Genomic DNA, 18,300 nt, shown 5'->3' with positions numbered 1-18,300 from the left:
AAGACTCTAATACAGAGGTCTCTCAATTTAGAATCATTAATAGAGGATGAGACAAGATATGACGACCAGAAGATTACTATGTTGATCTAACTACAACATAATATATAATCCTGATTGCTAGGACTCAACATTAGAGATGTGATGTCTTTAATATTTTAGCCCATCCAAAAGAGTTGTACAAATAAAATACTCAGTTTGTGGTATCGGGATGACTCTTTAAGATCAACAATTTGACATTATGAAATATGAACATAACATGACAGCCTATATTAATAAGTTGTCAGAGTTAAAATCATGTAGTTTCATCATAAACTACAATATGATGAAGAGGAACAAAACTCTTAGAAAGTTATTATCTTTGTTGAGAAAGACTAAACTTAAGATTCGTAATTAGTTGAAACATGAGGTCTATCAAGTGGACAATGTCACCAAAGAAAAATAGAAGAAGCCCAAGATCGAGGAAGGGCAAGACTTCCACTCTTGGTCTTTCTAGTGAACTAGAGAAATTGAAGTGAAAGACATAGAAGAAGATTGAAGGATGATGGGATGTGCTTCCATTCCTACAAGTAGTCTCTTCAGAGTCATTCGATAAAATTGAAATGATACAGAGCATGACCCTTACGCAAGGATGACACACATAAATTAAGAAACGATTCAATTTTTTTTTTGCCCCTAGGGGCACAGTGCAAGTGGCAAGACAATAGTGACATCAACAAAAGCATCTAAGAGCAATTCCAAGACATTTGTCTAGCGTGACTAATTTAAGAAAGTCTGATTGTGATTGTCCGGCCATTTGATGCTTCTCGAATTTATTCTGATGGCTAATAAAAAATTTATATAGATCGATTACCTCCCATATTAATCAGTTCGAAATTTGAATATCTAAATTAAAAAAAAATACATGGGAAAGACAACAAGAGTCTCTTGGTAGACTTTAGACGCATGTACTCCATGTTTCCATAGTAAAATATCTCCCTATCTTTAAATCATTATCGTGACCTCGTGGGTATTAGACACCAAATGTGGTGTTCATATTTATACTTTTGTTCAAAAGTTTGAGGTGAACATTAGGAATGACTCAAAGTTGCAACTTTATTTATAAAAGTACCATTTCTCACAGGCCGGGACCTGAGGTGAGGCCCACAGGCGCTTGCCTTAGGTCCACTTCCTAGAGGGGGCCCAAAAATTAATAATTTGTTATGTCATTTTATATTAACATTTTAATTTGAACAAAACAGAGTTCGTGAAGTGCCGATCCTTATCACCCTAATTTCACCATGAGTTCCTCCTCTTCAAGGGTGCTTGTCTCCTACACAATCGGCGGTAGTAGCCTCTTCGATTCATCTTCTATTTTGGTAAGTTTCTATTTAATTTGTCTAGCTTTTGCATTTATATCCTTTCTTTCCTATTTTGTCCGAAAACTAGGGCTTCCTTTTGTTCCCTCTTTGATGAATTGAATGGCTGCTCATGAGTTTTTCTTTACTTCTAATTAGATATACTTATGATATCATCAGATATTTCACAAAGTTGCATCCACCTCACACTACAAATTGAGTTTTTTCAATTTAGATGCATGCAAATGCTTATTGTCCTTACCTTGTCTGGAACCTGCATGGAAAGTGAAGTGGACCAACCGGCATAGCCGAAGACGCAGAGTTCTTCTCAAATTGTACATAACGATAAAAATCCTCAAGTAAAATTCCCTTCGTTTCTACCTGGAACGTGTTTTTTGTTTCTTATCTTTCTTTAGTTCTCTTTTCTTTTGTTTTTTATCCTGTAAAAAAAAATTTCTCTTTTCCCTTCTTATTATTTATTTATTTCTTATATTGTATTCTTATTTCTTAGTTCTTATACATTGTGTTTTTTTTTAGGTATAATATATAATCATGCCTCCAAAATATTTATCGATTTTAAAAAAAGAAAAACAAAATAGAGAGAAGATGCACTTATTCAAAGTTATACAGGAGATATTAATAAATACTTTAATATCAATAACAAAATTACTACGGAGAAGAAAATTGAAAATATAATGGGTGTTAAACAAGAAATTGTGAATGACTTGGATGACTAAGATAATGATAATATTTTTGATGTTCACCTAAAACTATATACCAAGAGATTTCTTCACATTCGAATATTGATGATCCTGAAAAATGGGAAAAGAAATTGATCAAAATTTAAGAGAAAAATGTCCAACTAGAATTGAAGGCATCTTGTTTCCTAAAGAAAAAGCTGGTAGACATTTTGATGTGTTGCATTATAAACAGATATTGTAAAATAGAGAAAAAAAAAGGATAGAAAATGGCTAGTTTATTCATCTTTGTTGGTTAGAATATTTTGATTTTGTCGTAAGTTGTTCATAAAGCACAAAAACATGAATATAATTAGACAATTAGCTAATAAAGGCTACAAGAATTGGCATAATTTAACTCAATGTCTTACAAAGCATGAAGGAAGTAAGGAACATATTGGTTGTATGACAGCACACAATGGAAAAAGGATTGAAAAAAATAAGGCAATTGATGAAAGTATTCAGATAGAAATTAATAAATAAAAGAGCATTAGAAATTAGTGTTAAAAAAGTTAATTGATGTTACCTATAACTTGCAAAAAATTATCTAGCATACGGAGGAAATTGTGAAAAATTTTATGTTGAGAATAATTGTAATTTTTTACAAATGATTGCTAAGTTCAATCCAATAATAAATGCAAGAGCACATATGGCTTATTCAAGCACATAAAACACAATACACATATCTTCGTCCAAAAATTCAAAATGAATTGATTCAAATGTTGGCAAATGAAGTAAAAACTACAATTCTTAGAAAAATAAAAGAAACAAAATATTATTTAGTCATACTAGATTGCACTCCAGACATAAGTCATGAGGGATACATGTCTCTTGTGTTGTTGCGGGAAGCATCCGACGATCGAACCTAAGTTTTGATAATGGCAAAGGGTTCAAAGTTAAGGTTATTTGTGATCTAACATGCGTGAATGAGTTTACAGGAAAGTCCTAAGTGTACTTAAGTAAAAGTCCTAACTGCGGTTAGGCAGGTGGAAAACCTTAGGGGGCGGTAACACTAGGTCCTATGGGGTGGTAACCCTATGCAGAAAGTCTTGGCGGGTCGAGGGTTTTGAGCAAAAGTCCTAGAGTCAAGGACTCTAGGTGGAAAGTTCTGGTGTCGCGAACAAGGTGAAAGACAGGGTGGATCGTGGAGCGGATAGTGGAGCGGGCGTCCAGCAAAAAGTCCTAGAGCCTCGGGTGTTGAGCAAAAGTCCAATCAGTCTGGAGGACCGATCTGGCAACAAGTAAACTCTCCTGAGTGGTGTAGGTGAGGACGTATTCCCCGGTAAGGGAACAATAGGCTTCAGTTCGACCTAGGATTTTCGGTTGGGAATCCGAAGTCAGAACCAGACAGTCTGAAGGTTGTCAAATATTTTATTAATCATGTTTATATTGTGCTAACTTTGTTTTGCAGGGTATGTTGGTTTGTTGGATTAACGAATTTTACAGGAAGCGAATTGGGCATCCCTGCCTCGGATGAACAGTACTCAAGGCGCCCTCCAAGGAGCTAGGAGGTGTCTCGGGTAGCATACAGAGACGACCTTGCAGCAAGGCGCGAGGGCATCCTCATGGAGTTTGAGGGAGCCCCGGACCTGGCGCGAGGGCGCCCTCCATGGGCTTCGAGGCGAACTCAGGTAGATAGACGACGACTTGGTCATACCTTATCCATGCTGCGGATTCGGCGCGGATGAGGGTGCCCTCTATAGTGTTGGAGGTGCCCTCCACGGGCCTTATAAGGCAGTCTCGAGCAGCAGCTTAGGATATCAACAAGAGCGCGATCCATCTTCTGTGCACTGCTCAAAAGACGATCCGATAAAGCTATAACAAGACACCGACGACCTAAAGCTTCGAATCTTCTATTATGAAGTTGTTGGTATATTTTCTTGCTGTGCTTAATTGATGTACTCTAAACTGTATTTTTCAAACTTATAGTGATTGCCCAAAGTAAACGCTCAACGAGCATGGGCCTTGGAGTAGGAGACACCACAGGCTTCGAACCAAGTATAAAATCCTTGGTGGTTGCGTTTGCATTATTATTTACTTTTCCGCTGCATAATTACTCGAAAGTTTTCCGAAACGTAAGTGAAAGCCACGAGCGTTATTCATTCCCCACCCTCTAGCGCTTTCGATCCAACAATTGGTATCAGAGCGGGAGTCGCTTCGAATTGGTGCAACGACCATTCAAGCAAATTCTTTATGGTAATTTTTAGTTTTTCAGAATCGATCGGAATCGGTATAATTCCCGCCTTCCGATCTGTTTCATCGCAATCAATTTTTTCCTCGAAGTTGGTGCAACACCACTCGAGTTTGTGAATTAATTCTTTAATCCTGCACTACTAATCCAAGACCAAGTCTTGGAATAAAATTTCTTATTTTTTTGTGTGCGAGATTTTTCCTACTATAATGGCCCATCAAGAAGGTTACAGCACAGCCCGCCCCCCCGCTCTTCTCCGACGAAGATTTCGGCTACTAGAAGGTCCGAATGGAGTCCTACCTCCAAACTCAGTTCGAGATGTGGATGATCATTAAGACTGACATCTCTCTTCCACTCGATGGCTCGGGAAAACCAAAATCGTGTGAAAACTGGGATGCAAATACAATAAAGAAGGTCGAGGCCAATGCAAAGGCGACATGTACCCTTCAGTGTGGTCTAACAAAGGAGGAGCTGAACAGAGTTGAACCATTCTCAAGTGTCAAAGACTTGTGGGAGAAGCTGATTGAGCTGCATGAAGGGACTTCCGACACGAAAGTAAGTAAAAAGGATCTGATTTTTAATAAATTATATAATATAAAATTGCAGGAGGGTGAAACGACAATCAATTGCACGCACGCATCCAAGACCTCCTCAACGGTCTCTATGCAATCGGACAGAAGGTGGAGAATCGAGACATAATCAGGTATGCACTCAATGCCTTTCCGAGGAATACCTTGTGGGCATCCATGGTAGATGCTTACAAGGTATCCGAGGATCTTTCTTTGATTAAGTTAGACGAACTTTTTTTGGAATTTGAATTACATGAACATATTAACACATGCTCTGCCGAGAAGGGTATTGCCTTAATTGCAAGTCAAGCAGAACCCGGGAAGCGAAAGCAAAGCCAGAACCGAACCCGAGTCCGAAGGAGAACTGGACTCAGAAGATGACGACGACGAGATAGCAGCCGAACTCATCAACCTAGTACGCAAGCTCTACAAGAAGAAGATGGGATTCACAAAAAGGACATCAAGAAGGTAATCCAATCCAAGAAGGTGCAAACAAGTCCAAAAGTCATGTTCGAAGTAACCTGCTATGGCTGCAACCAAAAGGGGCACGTAAAAGCCAACTGTCCGAACCAAAAGGAAGCAAAGAAACAGAAGAAGAAGAAAGTACTGCAAGCCACATGGGATGAGTCCTCGTCAGAAGATTCCGACGAAGAGCTCTAGCAGATGAGCTTTCTTGCACTAACGGCCTGGGAACAAATCAATGAATCAGAGACCGAGAGCAAATCAGAAGCTGAGTCCAGCGAAGCCACGGATCCGTATCCATTTCTGAAGGGCCTAAAATTGCTGTAAGTATTTCTCAAGTAGATAAACTCTATAATTTAGTTAATTACCTTATGCGAAAGTTAGCTAAATCAAATGTCTGGGTCAAATCACTTCAAAAGGAGGTAACATCCCTTAAAGAAGTGACTAACCCTAGCTCCTTGACTGACCTCGTTTAGACTGGAACCTCAACTCAAGTCCAAAAGCTTGAGGAAGAGAATTCTAGCTTGAAAAATCAAGTCAAGGAACTAAAAGACACATTGGAACGGTTTACTTTGGGTTCCAAGAATCTTCATCTGATTCTTGGAAAACAGTGAGCCGTTTACAATTGATCCGGACTTGGATTTAAGACTAAATACAAATACAAGTCGTATGTATCCCTTGTTAACAGAACAAATAGAAAAATTAGTCCAAGCATGGGCCCCCAAGTCGAACTTGGTTAATCAAGTTGGACTTGATCAATATTAGATCCCCAAGAATTAAATCTATTACCTTGATAGACCCTATAGAGGCTATGATCTAGGGGGAGCCAATAGAAAGACCAATTTTATCAATAGATAAAATTGTTTGATGATTGCTTTTATTGCTTTTATTATATATGCTTAGATTAGGCTAGTTAAAGACCTAGGCATAATTTACACTTGACTAGTTAGACTTAAGAGTTTTAATAAGAAAATTAAATGTCCAATTTCTTTGAAAGGTTTTATCTAGAAGTGGTGGATGATCTCATACCCAAGAAGGCCTAGTGCTTCGTCACAGTCTGTCAATCCTTGAAATAGATATTTAATTGACTAATTAAAAAACTTGAGTCTAACTCAAATGTAAATTAATCCTTAGATGATTATCTAAATCAAAGATAAAATTAACCATCTCATAAAAATTTATAAGGTTCCCTGATTGATAACTTAGAAATAAGTGAGATGGACCTAAGTAAAATTAGAATAAAATTAACCCAATCAATTAATTTAATTTAATTTAACTTAATCAATCTATTCAATTAACTTAATTAATAAATCAATTAATAAATCAACTAATAAATCAACTGATAAATCAATTAACCTAATTAATAAATCAATTAATTAATCAATTAACCTAACTTAATTAATCAATTAACCTAATAAATCAATCAATAAATCTAAATTAACCTAACCAATTCATAATTTAAACTTAACTCAATTAAACACAAAACCATCTCACAATCACCTATAGGAATACCATGTTTGATAATCTATACTGGGTGAGATGGAATATTAAGGAGTTAATTTCAATCAAATTATCTCTTGAATCCGTCAAATTGAACCAAATCGAATACTTTATGTGTAAGAACATAAATATTTGGATCAATGAATGCTAGATAGCAGATGCTCCAAGCACATGACTAGAGATAGATTAAAATTTACTAAGCTGAATTCAAAAACTTAGGGTACTCCACAACCAGTAGGGCTTACCGAGTGTATAACAAAGAAACTCTAAAAGTTGAAGAAACAACTAATGTGATCTTTGATGAAGAAAATGTCTAACTCAATAAGTGAAAATGAAAATCAAAATATAGAAAGTATTAATTCAAAAAATATAGAAGATGATGAAGATGCTCAATTTAAACCTAGAGATACAAAAGAACTAATTATTGCCCCTAATTTAAGATCATCAAGAATAAATACCAATCACCCACCTGACCAAATTTTAGGTGATCCAACCCTAGGAGCTCGAACTAGATCATCCTATAGAAACCTAAGTCAGATAGCTCTCATTTCTAAAATTGAACCCAAAACTATAGAAGAATCCCTACCTGACCCAGACTGGATATTAGCAATGCAAGAGGAGTTAGTCCAATTTGAAAGAAATCAGGTCTGGGAACTAGTACCTAAACCCAATAATAAAACTATAGTTGACACCAAATGGGTATTTAGAAATAAATTGGATGATAAGGGTAAATAGTAAGAAACAAAGCTAGATTAGTAGCAAAAGGGTTCATCCAAGTAGAAGAGTTAGATTATGATGAGACTTGTGCTCCTGTAGCTAGACTTGAATATATTAGGATGTTGCTGGCCTACGCAGCACATAAAGGATTCCAGTTATACCAAATGGATGTAAAATCCATATTTTTATACGGGTTAATCAAGGAAGAGGTATATGTAAGTCAACCCTCAGAATTTGAGGACTTGGACCACCCAAACTATGTTTTTAGGTTAAAAAATGTCCTATATGGACTAAAACAAGCACCTAGGGCTTGGTATGAATGACTATCAAATTATCTAATATCTAAAGGATTTAAACAAGGTCAAATAGATTAAACCTTATTTGTAAAAATCTTAGAGAAAGACATTTTTATAGCCTAAATTTAAGTAGACAATATAATTTTTGGTTCAACCAACACTAAATTTTTAAAAGAATTTAACAAATTAATGAAAAGTGAATTTGAAATGAGCCTAGTTGGAGAACTCAACTTTTTCTTTGGCTTACAAATTAAACAAACCAAAGATGGAATTTATATTTTTCAAACAAAATATGCTAAGGAGTTAATTAGAAATTTTGGCATGGAAAATTCTAAAAATATAAATACTCCAATGACAACTAATGTTAAAATAGACTCTGCCTTAAAAGGAAAACTAGTAGACTTAAAATACTATCAAAGTACGATAGAGAATCTACTCTACCTAACTGCAAGTTGACCGAACATCCTATTTGCAGTAGGTATGTGTGCAAGATACTAATCTTGTGCAAAAGAGTCACACCTAACAAATGTTAAAAGAATACTTAAGTATATTAAGGAAACCCTAAATGTAGGACTTTGGTACCTAGAACTTACACCTTTGACTTAATTGACTATTTTAACTCAGATTATGTCGAGTGCAAACTAGATAGAAAAAGCACAAGTGATAGCTATCAATTTCTAGGTCAGTGCCTAGTAAGTTAGTCAAACAGAAAGCAACACTGTGTTGCTTTATCTACTACTGAAGCTGAGTACATAGCCCTAGGGGAATGTGCATCTCAACTATTATGGATGATGCATATCTTAAAGGATTATCAACTAGAATATAAACATACAAAAATTTCAATTGATAATATAAGTTCAATTAACTTAACCAAGATTCCAATTCACCACTCAAGGACTAAACACATAGAAATAAAACATCACTTTGTAAGGGATCATGTAGCTAAGGGTGACATTGTACATAACTATATTGAGTCCAAGTCAAACCTGGCTGACATTTTCACAAAACCCTTACCTGAACTTGAGTTCATTGCACTTAGAAGGCAAATATGGATGTGCTTAGTAGAATAGAGGTTACTTTCAAAATTGATTCTTCTTGTTGTTATTTCAAAAATTATAATATTTTACTTGGTTTTAAATTCTAGGAACAATATTTTCAAAATTCTAATTTTGTTAGTTTTTCAAAATCTGGATTTAGCCTAGGAATTAACCCAATAGAAAGCATGTACCCCTAGTATTCAGCCAGAGCATCTCACAAGCATACTAGATTTACCTTGCTTGTGTATGACAAACACTTAGGCTACGTTTGGTTGGGTGTAATGTAATGTAGCTTGTAATGTAATCAAATTTATAATGTAATGTAATGTAATCTTTATTACATTACTACATTTGGTAATGTAATGTATGTAATCTTTAATTACAAGGGTGATTACATTCTTTTGTTTGGTGTCTATTATTTTTTATAAGCAATGTAATTCGTAATATTATAAAATGATAAAAATATCCTGCGACCTCTACCGACGGCCGCCTCACCTCTACCGGAGCTTGCGGCAACCAGTGGCCGCCGCCGTTGGCCTTCTCCGCCGGCCACCGCCATCGGCAACCACTGACCGCCGGCAATCGGCAACAACGACAACCGTTGGCGGCGGCGGCCGGAGGTGGCCGACGGCGAGCGGCGGTGGTCGCCGGCGGGCGGTGGTGGTCATCAACGGCGGTGGTCGTCGACGGCGACCGGCGGTGGTCCCCGGCGGGCGGCGGTGGTCATCAACGGCGGTGGTCGTCGACGGCGACCGGCGGTGGTCGCCAACAGCGAGCGGCGGTGGTCGCCGACGGCGGGCGGCGGTGGTAGCGACGACGACCAACGGTGGTCACTGGCGACGACCGACGATGGTCGCCGGCGACGGGCGGCGGCCGCGGATGGCGAGCGGCGACGAGCGGTGGCCGCGGGTGGCGAGCGGAGGCCGCGGGTGGCGAGCGGCGGCCGCGGGTGGCGAGCGGCGGTCGCGGGTGGCGAGCGGCGGCCGCGGGTGGCGATCGGCGGCCGCGGGTACCAGCAGCCGTGGTGAACTAGGGGTATACTCAACATTTAAATTTTAGTTAAATGGTGACCTCCTAATGTAATCGGATTACATAGTATTTGTTTTGTAATCCAGATTACAAAACTTCACTATCTTTTGTAATCCAGATTACATTACATTACAAGTTTAAAATTAAATCAAACAAAATAATCAACCTTGTAATGTAATCCTGATTACATTACAAGGCAAATTACACCCTACCAAATGTAGTCTTAGAATGGTGAGAGATGTATAGGGTACTGCCTGGACTTTAGAATGCTTATGTCTGTGCATCAACATAAGTCTAAGTAATAAATATCAACTTTATATCAATCAAATTAAGTTATTCATGTTTAACTGGAACAATTACTTAATTTGACTAACCAAGTGAAAGCTACTACCTCATGGTAAACAGCTAGTAACTAAAGAAAGTACGTGTTTTGTTTACTCATGCTTGGACTCTAGGCATTTAAAAAATTAGCTGCCATTAATCAAGGGGGAGTAACCAAATCATTTTTAGTTTTAAAATTATTTTGACTTAGTTTTTAAGTAAAAATATTTTCTTATCTCCATTTTTTTATTTAGTTTTGAAATAAAGATTATTTTCTTGATTTTTTTAACAAAAAGACTATCTTAACTTAGTTTTAAAATAAAATTATTTTCTTAAACTTGGTTTTTGAAATAAAGATTATTTTTTGACTTAGTTTTGAAATTAAAACTCTGTTTCAAAATAAAATTATTTTAGTGTTAAAATACAAATTATGTGGTATCAAAATTTGACTTAAAATTATTTTTTTTGACTTTGTATATGTTTGGTATGTTTTGACTTTGTGAAGAAATTGAAATTTTGACTTAAAATTATTTTAAGCTTAATGTTAAATTACATCTATTTTAACCTTAATGTTAAATTACATCTATTTTAACCTTATGATTAAACAGTTTGTTTTGCTTTATCAAAATATGGCAGCTAAGCCTTTAAAAGTACTTACTTGGGCTTGTCCTTCACATTTTTTTTAAGCTAAAGTACATAAGTTTTAGAGTTCTTTGACTTTATATCACCTTCTTTCTAAGTCATTCTAAAAAATTTGAAATTTTGTGTTAGGTCAGGAATATTATGAAAACATTTTTATTTTTATATTTTTTTTAAAAAAATAGTATGAAATTTTTATATTTTCAAAACATATATATATATATATATATATATATATATATATATATATATATATATATATATATATATATATATATATCTATATATGTTTTGCATTTACACAGCTTAATATCTTTTGTTTTACAAAACTAATATTTTTTAAAGCTACCTTTCAGGGGAGCTAATTATTCCCTTTTATAGTTAGTATTTGTTTTGATATATGACAAAGGAGGAGAGCAAAGTAAAGTAAAAGTTAAGTTATATGAAAGTTAAGCTAATTTTGATATATATGTTGCAAATTACCTGATATTGCATTTATGCTAATTTTGATATATATGTTGCAAATTACTTGATATTGCATTTATGCTAAATATGTTGCAAATTACTTAATATTGCATTTATGCTATCTTATGCTATTATGTTTTACTTAATTTTGATTTTTGTTGACATGATAAAAAAGGAGAAGATTATTGGTGCGGGAAGCATCTGACGATCGAACCTAAGTTTTGATAATGACAAAGGGTTCAAAGTTAAGGTTATTTGTGATCTAACATGTGTGAATGAGTTTGCAGGAAAGTCCTAAGTGTACTTAGGCAAAAGTCCTAGCTACGGTTAGGCAGGTGGAAAACCCTAGGGGGCGGTAACCCTAGGTCCTAGGGGGTGGTAACCCTAGGCGAAAAGTTTTAGCGGGTCAAGGGCTTCGGGCAAAAGTCCTAGAGTCGGAGACTCTAGGTGGAAAGTCCTGATGTCGCGAACCAGGTGAAAGACTGGGTGGGTCATGGAGCGGACGTTTAGTAGCAAGTCCTGGAGCCTCGGGTGCTGAGCAAAAGTCTAGTCGGTCTGGAGGACCGGTCTAGCAACATGTATACTCTCTCGAGTGGAGTAGGTAAGGACGTGTTCCCCGGTGAGAAAACAGTAGGCGTCGGTTTAACCTAGGTTTTTCAATCAGGAATCTGAAGTCAGAATCGGATAGTCCGAAAGCTGTCAAATATTTTATTTATCATGTTTATATTGTGCTAACTTTGTTTTGCAGGGTATGTTGGTTTGTTCGACTAACGTATTTTGCAGGAAGTGAATTGGACATCCCTGCCTTGGATGAACAGTACCTGAGGCGCCCTCCATGGAGCTTGGAGGCGCCTCAGGTCACATACAGAGACGACCTCACAGCAAGGCGCGAGGGCACCCTCATAAAGCTTGAGGGCACCCTGGACCTAGTGCGAGGGCGCCCTCCATGGGCTTGGAGGCGAACTCAGGCGGATAAGTGGCGACTTGGTCGGAGCTCATCCACGCTGCAGATTCGTCGCGGATGAGGGCGCCCTCCATGGGCCTTATAAGGCAGTCTCGAGCAGTAGCTTAGGATATCAACAAGAACGCGATCCATCTTCCGTGCACTGCTCAAAAGACGATCCGATAAAGCTGTAACAAGACACTGACGACCTAAAGCTTTCAATCTTCTATTCTTAAGTTGTTGGTATATTTTCTTACTGTGCTTAATTGCTGTACTCTAAACTATATTTTGCGAACTTATAGTGAGCCCAACGTAAATGCTCAACGAGCGTGGACCTTGGAGTAGGCGTCGCCACAGGCTTCGAACCAAGTAAAAAATCCTTGGTGTTTGCGTTTGCATTATTATTTAATTTTCTGCTACGTAATGACTCGAAAGTTTTCTGAAACGTAAGTGAAAGCCACGAGCGCTATTCATCCTCCCCCCTAGTGCTTTCGATCCAATATCTTGTAATTGTAAGACCGTTAGAGTCGATAGAGGGGGGGGGGGGTGAATATCGATTCGAAAATATCGAGTATAAGCGCAGCGGAAAAGTAAAGTAGACACAATTGTTTTTACTTCGTTCGGAGCCTGTGACGACTCCTACTCGAAGGCCCGTGGTCCTTGACCACTTTCGTTGGGCAATCACTAGCAATTCGAATATAATTACAAAATGAATACAGGAAATGCTAATGAAACAAAGTAATACCGACAAGGAAATTAAGAAAAACGAAGAAGCACTTTGTCGGAGCTTTGTTAGCGTCGCAGGAACGTAGAGCAGCAGGACCAGTAGTCGAAAAGTTCTCAGTTGATGATTGATTCTGAAGCTCCTGACTGGGGCTTCTTTTATATGCTATCCCGGGCGCCTGGATCCCTTCCGGGCGCCTGGAATGTGACGTAGCTGCACAAACCATGATGCTCCACGTGGCGACGACTCGGCTGGATGAAATTTGCCTTCCGGGCGCCCGGATCCCTTCCGGGCGCCCGGACCCCTCTTCTCCAGAAAGTCCTTCTCCTGCAAGAAAAGGTTAGTCCGAGGCAAATGTACCCTGCAGCAAAGAGTGTTAGCACAGTTTTATAGATGAGCAAAGTATGACTTAGATTCCGTCTTTCCGAGACCGGAATCTAGTCACGATCTCGACTTAGATATCCGAAATGGATCTAAGCCGGATCGACGCCTAATGTTCCCTTCCCGGGAACGCGTCCTCACAGTCACTCCCTTCCAGTGACTTACCTTTACTCACCTGCCAGACGTCCGGTCAGCCCTTCGACCTGTCTGGACTTCTCGCCAAGCGTCCGGTCAGCCCGTCAACCCGCTTGGACTTCTCGCCAGCTATCCGATCAACCCGTCGACCTAGCTGGACTTTTCCTGCACACTTGATAAAAGTGTCAGACAACAACAAACTTAACTTAACCTGATTTGTCATTCATCAAAACCTGAGTTAGACCGTTAGTGCTAACCGCACCAACAATCTCCCCCTTTTTGGTGGAATGACAACCTGGTTAAGTTAGTGATAAAAAGTATGCAAAAATCAAGCATGATTTTTGAGGTTTTTAAGGTTTAAGTTAGTTTTTTTAAGTTTGCATTTAGTTGCCCTAACTTAACCAACCTAACTCTCCCCCTTTGGCATTCATCAAACAACAAGGGTAAACAATCATAGCGAGAAATACTGAAAACAATAATACCTTGAACAATAACTGAGTTTTTAAATCCAAGAGAAGATCAAATTGACTTGGGGGGGTATAAAGTTTTGAAAATTTGTTTAAAGCATTAGCTTTTAGCTTTTAGAAAAAAATTGCTAAGTTTAGATAGGTTAATTTTCAAACATAAGTGTATAAGGTCTAAAAAAAATTTTTCAAAACAAGTTTCAACTTTGAAATGCTACTTAAACATAAGTTTTCAAAACCAAAATCCCAACGCTAAGTTTGAAAAAGTCTATTTTTCAAAACTAATTGAAATTTATTTTTCAACACTAAGTGTACAAGATTCAATTTTCAAAACAAGAAAAATAACTTTGAGAAGCTTAGTTTGTAAACTAAATTTTGTAAAATTTATCCTTCAATTTAAATTGTCAAAATTAAGTAAAGTCAAATCTTTAAGAAGTAGACTCAGGACAATTTTCAAAGTAAAATTAAGTTTAAATCTTTACTTTTAGTTTTCAAAGGAGTTTGATAAACGTAAGAAAAAAATTTTTTGGAATGTTTTTGTAAAGTTTGCTTTTCAAAATCAAATTTTTCAAAGTTTAAAAGTATTAGATTCAAAACTATGGTTTAAAATACTTGAAAAGTTCAGTTTTCAAAGAATAGGTAAAAAGGATAAAAAGTTTGTGAGTTTAAAAATTTCACAATTTTAAACAAATGATTTTTTTTTATTTTCAAAATTAAGTTTAAAATTCAATTTGGAAAACTAAAGTAGTTTTATTTCTCCCCCTGAATTTGATATTTAACTTCAACCAGCTGTCTAACCAATTAGGTACTAACTAACTATTAGAAAATAGTAGCTTTCACTTGGTTAGTCAGATTAAGTTAATTATAATCAGTCAGTGTTTGACTCGACTGATGAACTTTAATCTGATTAATATTTGAATTGTATTTAACGTCCAGACTTATACTGATGCACTGAAATAAGCACCTTAAGTCCAGACAGATGGCCTATGCATCTCACCCCTTTCTATGTTTATCAACCACAAGCAAGGTAAACCTAAGGTGTTGGTGAGATGCTCAAGAACTAAACCTATGGGTACATGCTTTCTAAGGATGTAAGACTAGTCTAAGGCCAAAACTGTTTTTGAAAGTTTAAAAATGGAAATTTTGAAAACAAACAAGTTTAGCCTACAAGTTGATAAAATCAGTTTTGAAAGTATTTATGAAGGATCCTAGTCTATTGAGCAAGAACATATTCAATGTAAGTTTGAAATGTCACTAGATAAATTCAAAAATATTTTACAAATAGTGTAGCTACAGAAGTAGGTCATCACTAAAGCTACTGAGATGCTGAAGAGGGTGGTCCAGATCCCAAGGATCGAAGAAGTGTCATCAGCTCAGTGTGGCGGGTGTCCCCGGCAGCTCGTAACTCGGCAACCTCTCGTCGTATGTCCCGATGAAAATCGGAGTTCTCCTGCTGGAGACTCGCCATGGCTCTCTCTAGTCCGGTCATACGGTCGGCTAGAGTGCGGGGAGCGTGTCGTGGTGCTCGAGCTGGTGGTGGTGGTGGAGCCGGTGCGGCTTCCTCCGGAAATAGTGCGAGCATGAACTCGTCCATCTGTGCGTCTGGATCGGGCTGGTGCTGTGCCCCCCTCCGCCAAGTCATAGTCCCGTCATCTCTATCTACCTGGATGCCGGCTAAGGAGAAGTTCCGAGAGGATATAACATCGAACTCGGTCATATGGGCAACATCTCCTCTAGTGACATCAATGTGCAGTGAGGACATATAGGCTGTCAGAATGTGACCAAATGGCATATGGACTCGACTGTCAGTCACGTATCCGGCTGCGTAAGTGATGGTGGAGAAGATATGTAGGCTAATGTCAATCTCCAACCTATGAATCAGGGCATAAAGTAGGAATGAATGGAATGGGCGCATCACAGCGATGTCCCGAGTGGTCAGTGGTAAAATACAAAGAACTACAACCCTATAAAGGGCGTAGTCCTGGACTCTAAGTTCTACTGACCTAAACTGTGTCACAGTGGGATCTCTCTCTCCCCCAGAAAAATACGAATACATCGTATCGAGAGTAATATGTGAGTAGGGATCGTCGAACGGTAGATCCCTCGGAGGATAGCACAAAAGGGGCAAGTAGAAGGACGCAACTCTAAAAACTCTCTGATAGTCGTAGGCGAAAATACGATATCAGTGCCTGCTGCCCTAGTGGTATAGGTGAAGTCATCTACTTTTACTAAGTTATTGCAAAATTCGGCACATAGACTTATGTTTATTGGACTGGTACATTCTACAAGGTTCCTTAAATTGTAGTGGCCTATAACCTCTAAGGCAGAGGGACATGACCTTAGGAAGAACGCTCTATCTATGCAGGTAGTCCTAATGGCCTTATAGATGGTGGACTCAAATTTAATCCTAAGTTCGTCTGTGGGAAACCTAGGGTCTGTACTAGCATTGGAGGGTCCAGCACCAGTATTTGTTCGTTTCTTACTGTATATAAAGAATATATAAAAAAAATTTAGAAGACAACAAAAAAAAATATTTTAGAGAGGGGAAGAATATTTTACCGAGGAGCCATCGAAAAAATATAGATTTGACGACCTCGGTTGAATCGCAACAGCGTCTTCACCGCACGAAAATTTAATTTAGAGTACTTTCGCACTGAGGTTCAAAGTGAACCTTGGCAAAAGTGAGAATGAGTGGGGCAGAGGTTGGGGGCGCCTGCTGCCCCTTATTTATAGGGCACTCCGGGCGCCCGGACTCTTTCCGAGCGCCCGGGGTTGCTGGGGCGGGGCGCCCCCGACGAGAATACCAGGGGCGCCCGCCCCTGGTTTTTGACTTCTTTTTTTTTTTTTAATTGAGATGAAAACTAATTTAGGTTTTAGAATTTTAAGTTTTAAGATTAAAATTTTGAAATTGATTTAAGTTTTTAAAATTTTGAAATTAATTTAAGTTTTTGAAATTAAAATCTTGAAAACTTAATTTAAGTTTAAAATTAAATTTTGAGTTTAATTTTTATGTTTAAAATTTTGAAAATAATTTTTTAAGTTTAAAATTAAAATTTTGAAATTAATTTTTATGTTTAAAATTTTTAAGTTTAAAATTTTGAAAATAATTTTTTAAGTTTAAAATTAATTTTTAAGTTTAAAATTAAAATTTTTGAAATTAATTTTTAAGTTTAAAATTTTTAAGTTTAAAATTTTGAAAATAATTTTTTTTTTAAGTTTAAAATTAAAATTTTTGAAATTAATTTTTATGTTTAAAATTTTTAAGTTTAAAATTAAAATTTTGAAATTAATTTTTATGTTTAAAATTTTGAAAATAATTTTTTAAGTTTAAAATTAAAATTTTGAAATTAATTTTTATGTTTAAAATTTTTAAGTTTAAAATTAAAATTTTGAAATTAATTTATAAGTTTAAAAAAATTTTGAAATTAATTTTTAAGTTTAAAATTAAAACTTTTGAAATTAATTTTTAAGTTTAAAATTTTGAAAATAATTTTTTTAAGTTTAAAATTAAAATTTTTGAAATTCATTTTTAAGTTTAAAATTTTTGAAATTAATTTTTATGTTTAAAATTTTTAAGTTTAAAATTTTGAAAATAATTTTTTTTTTAAGTTTAAAATTAAAATTTTTGAAATTAATTTTTAAGTTTAAAATTAAAATTTTTGAAATTAATTTTGATGTTTAAAATTTTTAAGTTTAAAATTAAAATTTTGAAATTAATTTTTATGTTTAAAATTAAATTAAGCCTTATTCATCTCACCCGATCTATATTATCAATCAGGGAATCCTATGATTTTGTGAGATGAAATTGGTTTGATTACAGACTTTTGGTTTAACTTGTGTTAGATTCAGATTTAGTTTTGGTTTCCACAAATAAGCATTCTTCGGATAAACTTCTAAGCTTGGTGAGTCACAGGGACATCATTAGAAGTAACCAACCTTTCGAAGTTTTCCGAATAGTCCTATCCACGGATCTTAGTACTAAATCTTGGTCTAACTGGTTAGGATTCGTTTAAGGGTAGCTTCGGTCAGTTCCACTTGGCCAAATGCACCAGATCGAAGCCATATCTTTCTAGACATGCGATGCCCAAGCTTCCCTAACGTACTATCATCCAAAAACTTCACCAGTACCATGAGTCAAGTTAACCTCGGTCTCTTTTTAACTAATCCTGATTACCCTGTCGGGTTAGTTTGTTTTGGGTTACCCTGTCGGGTATGTTAGTTTTGGAGGTGTCAGCTATTCTGGAGCCTCCCCCTGAATTATTGGCCATTAATTTAGATTTTTGGGTTTGTGTCGATTTTTATAGTTATAATCAACTTGGTGATAGTCTAAGTTTTGTGGAGTTTTGAATTTTGATT

The 18,300-nt window shown here is 36.6% G+C and overlaps 1 pseudogene; it reads left to right on the top strand.

Moving 5' to 3' along the window:
* The first annotated feature begins 569 nt into the window (after positions 1-569).
* LOC121993293 lies at positions 570-664 on the top strand (annotated as a pseudogene).
* Positions 665-18,300: the final 17,636 nt, after the last annotated feature.

This window comes from Zingiber officinale, chromosome 6B, assembly GCF_018446385.1.
Source record: "Zingiber officinale cultivar Zhangliang chromosome 6B, Zo_v1.1, whole genome shotgun sequence".
Lineage (NCBI taxonomy): Eukaryota > Viridiplantae > Streptophyta > Magnoliopsida > Zingiberales > Zingiberaceae > Zingiber > Zingiber officinale.
The sequence above is the reverse complement of the archived record's forward strand: the minus strand, read 5'-3'. Positions and strand labels throughout refer to the sequence as shown.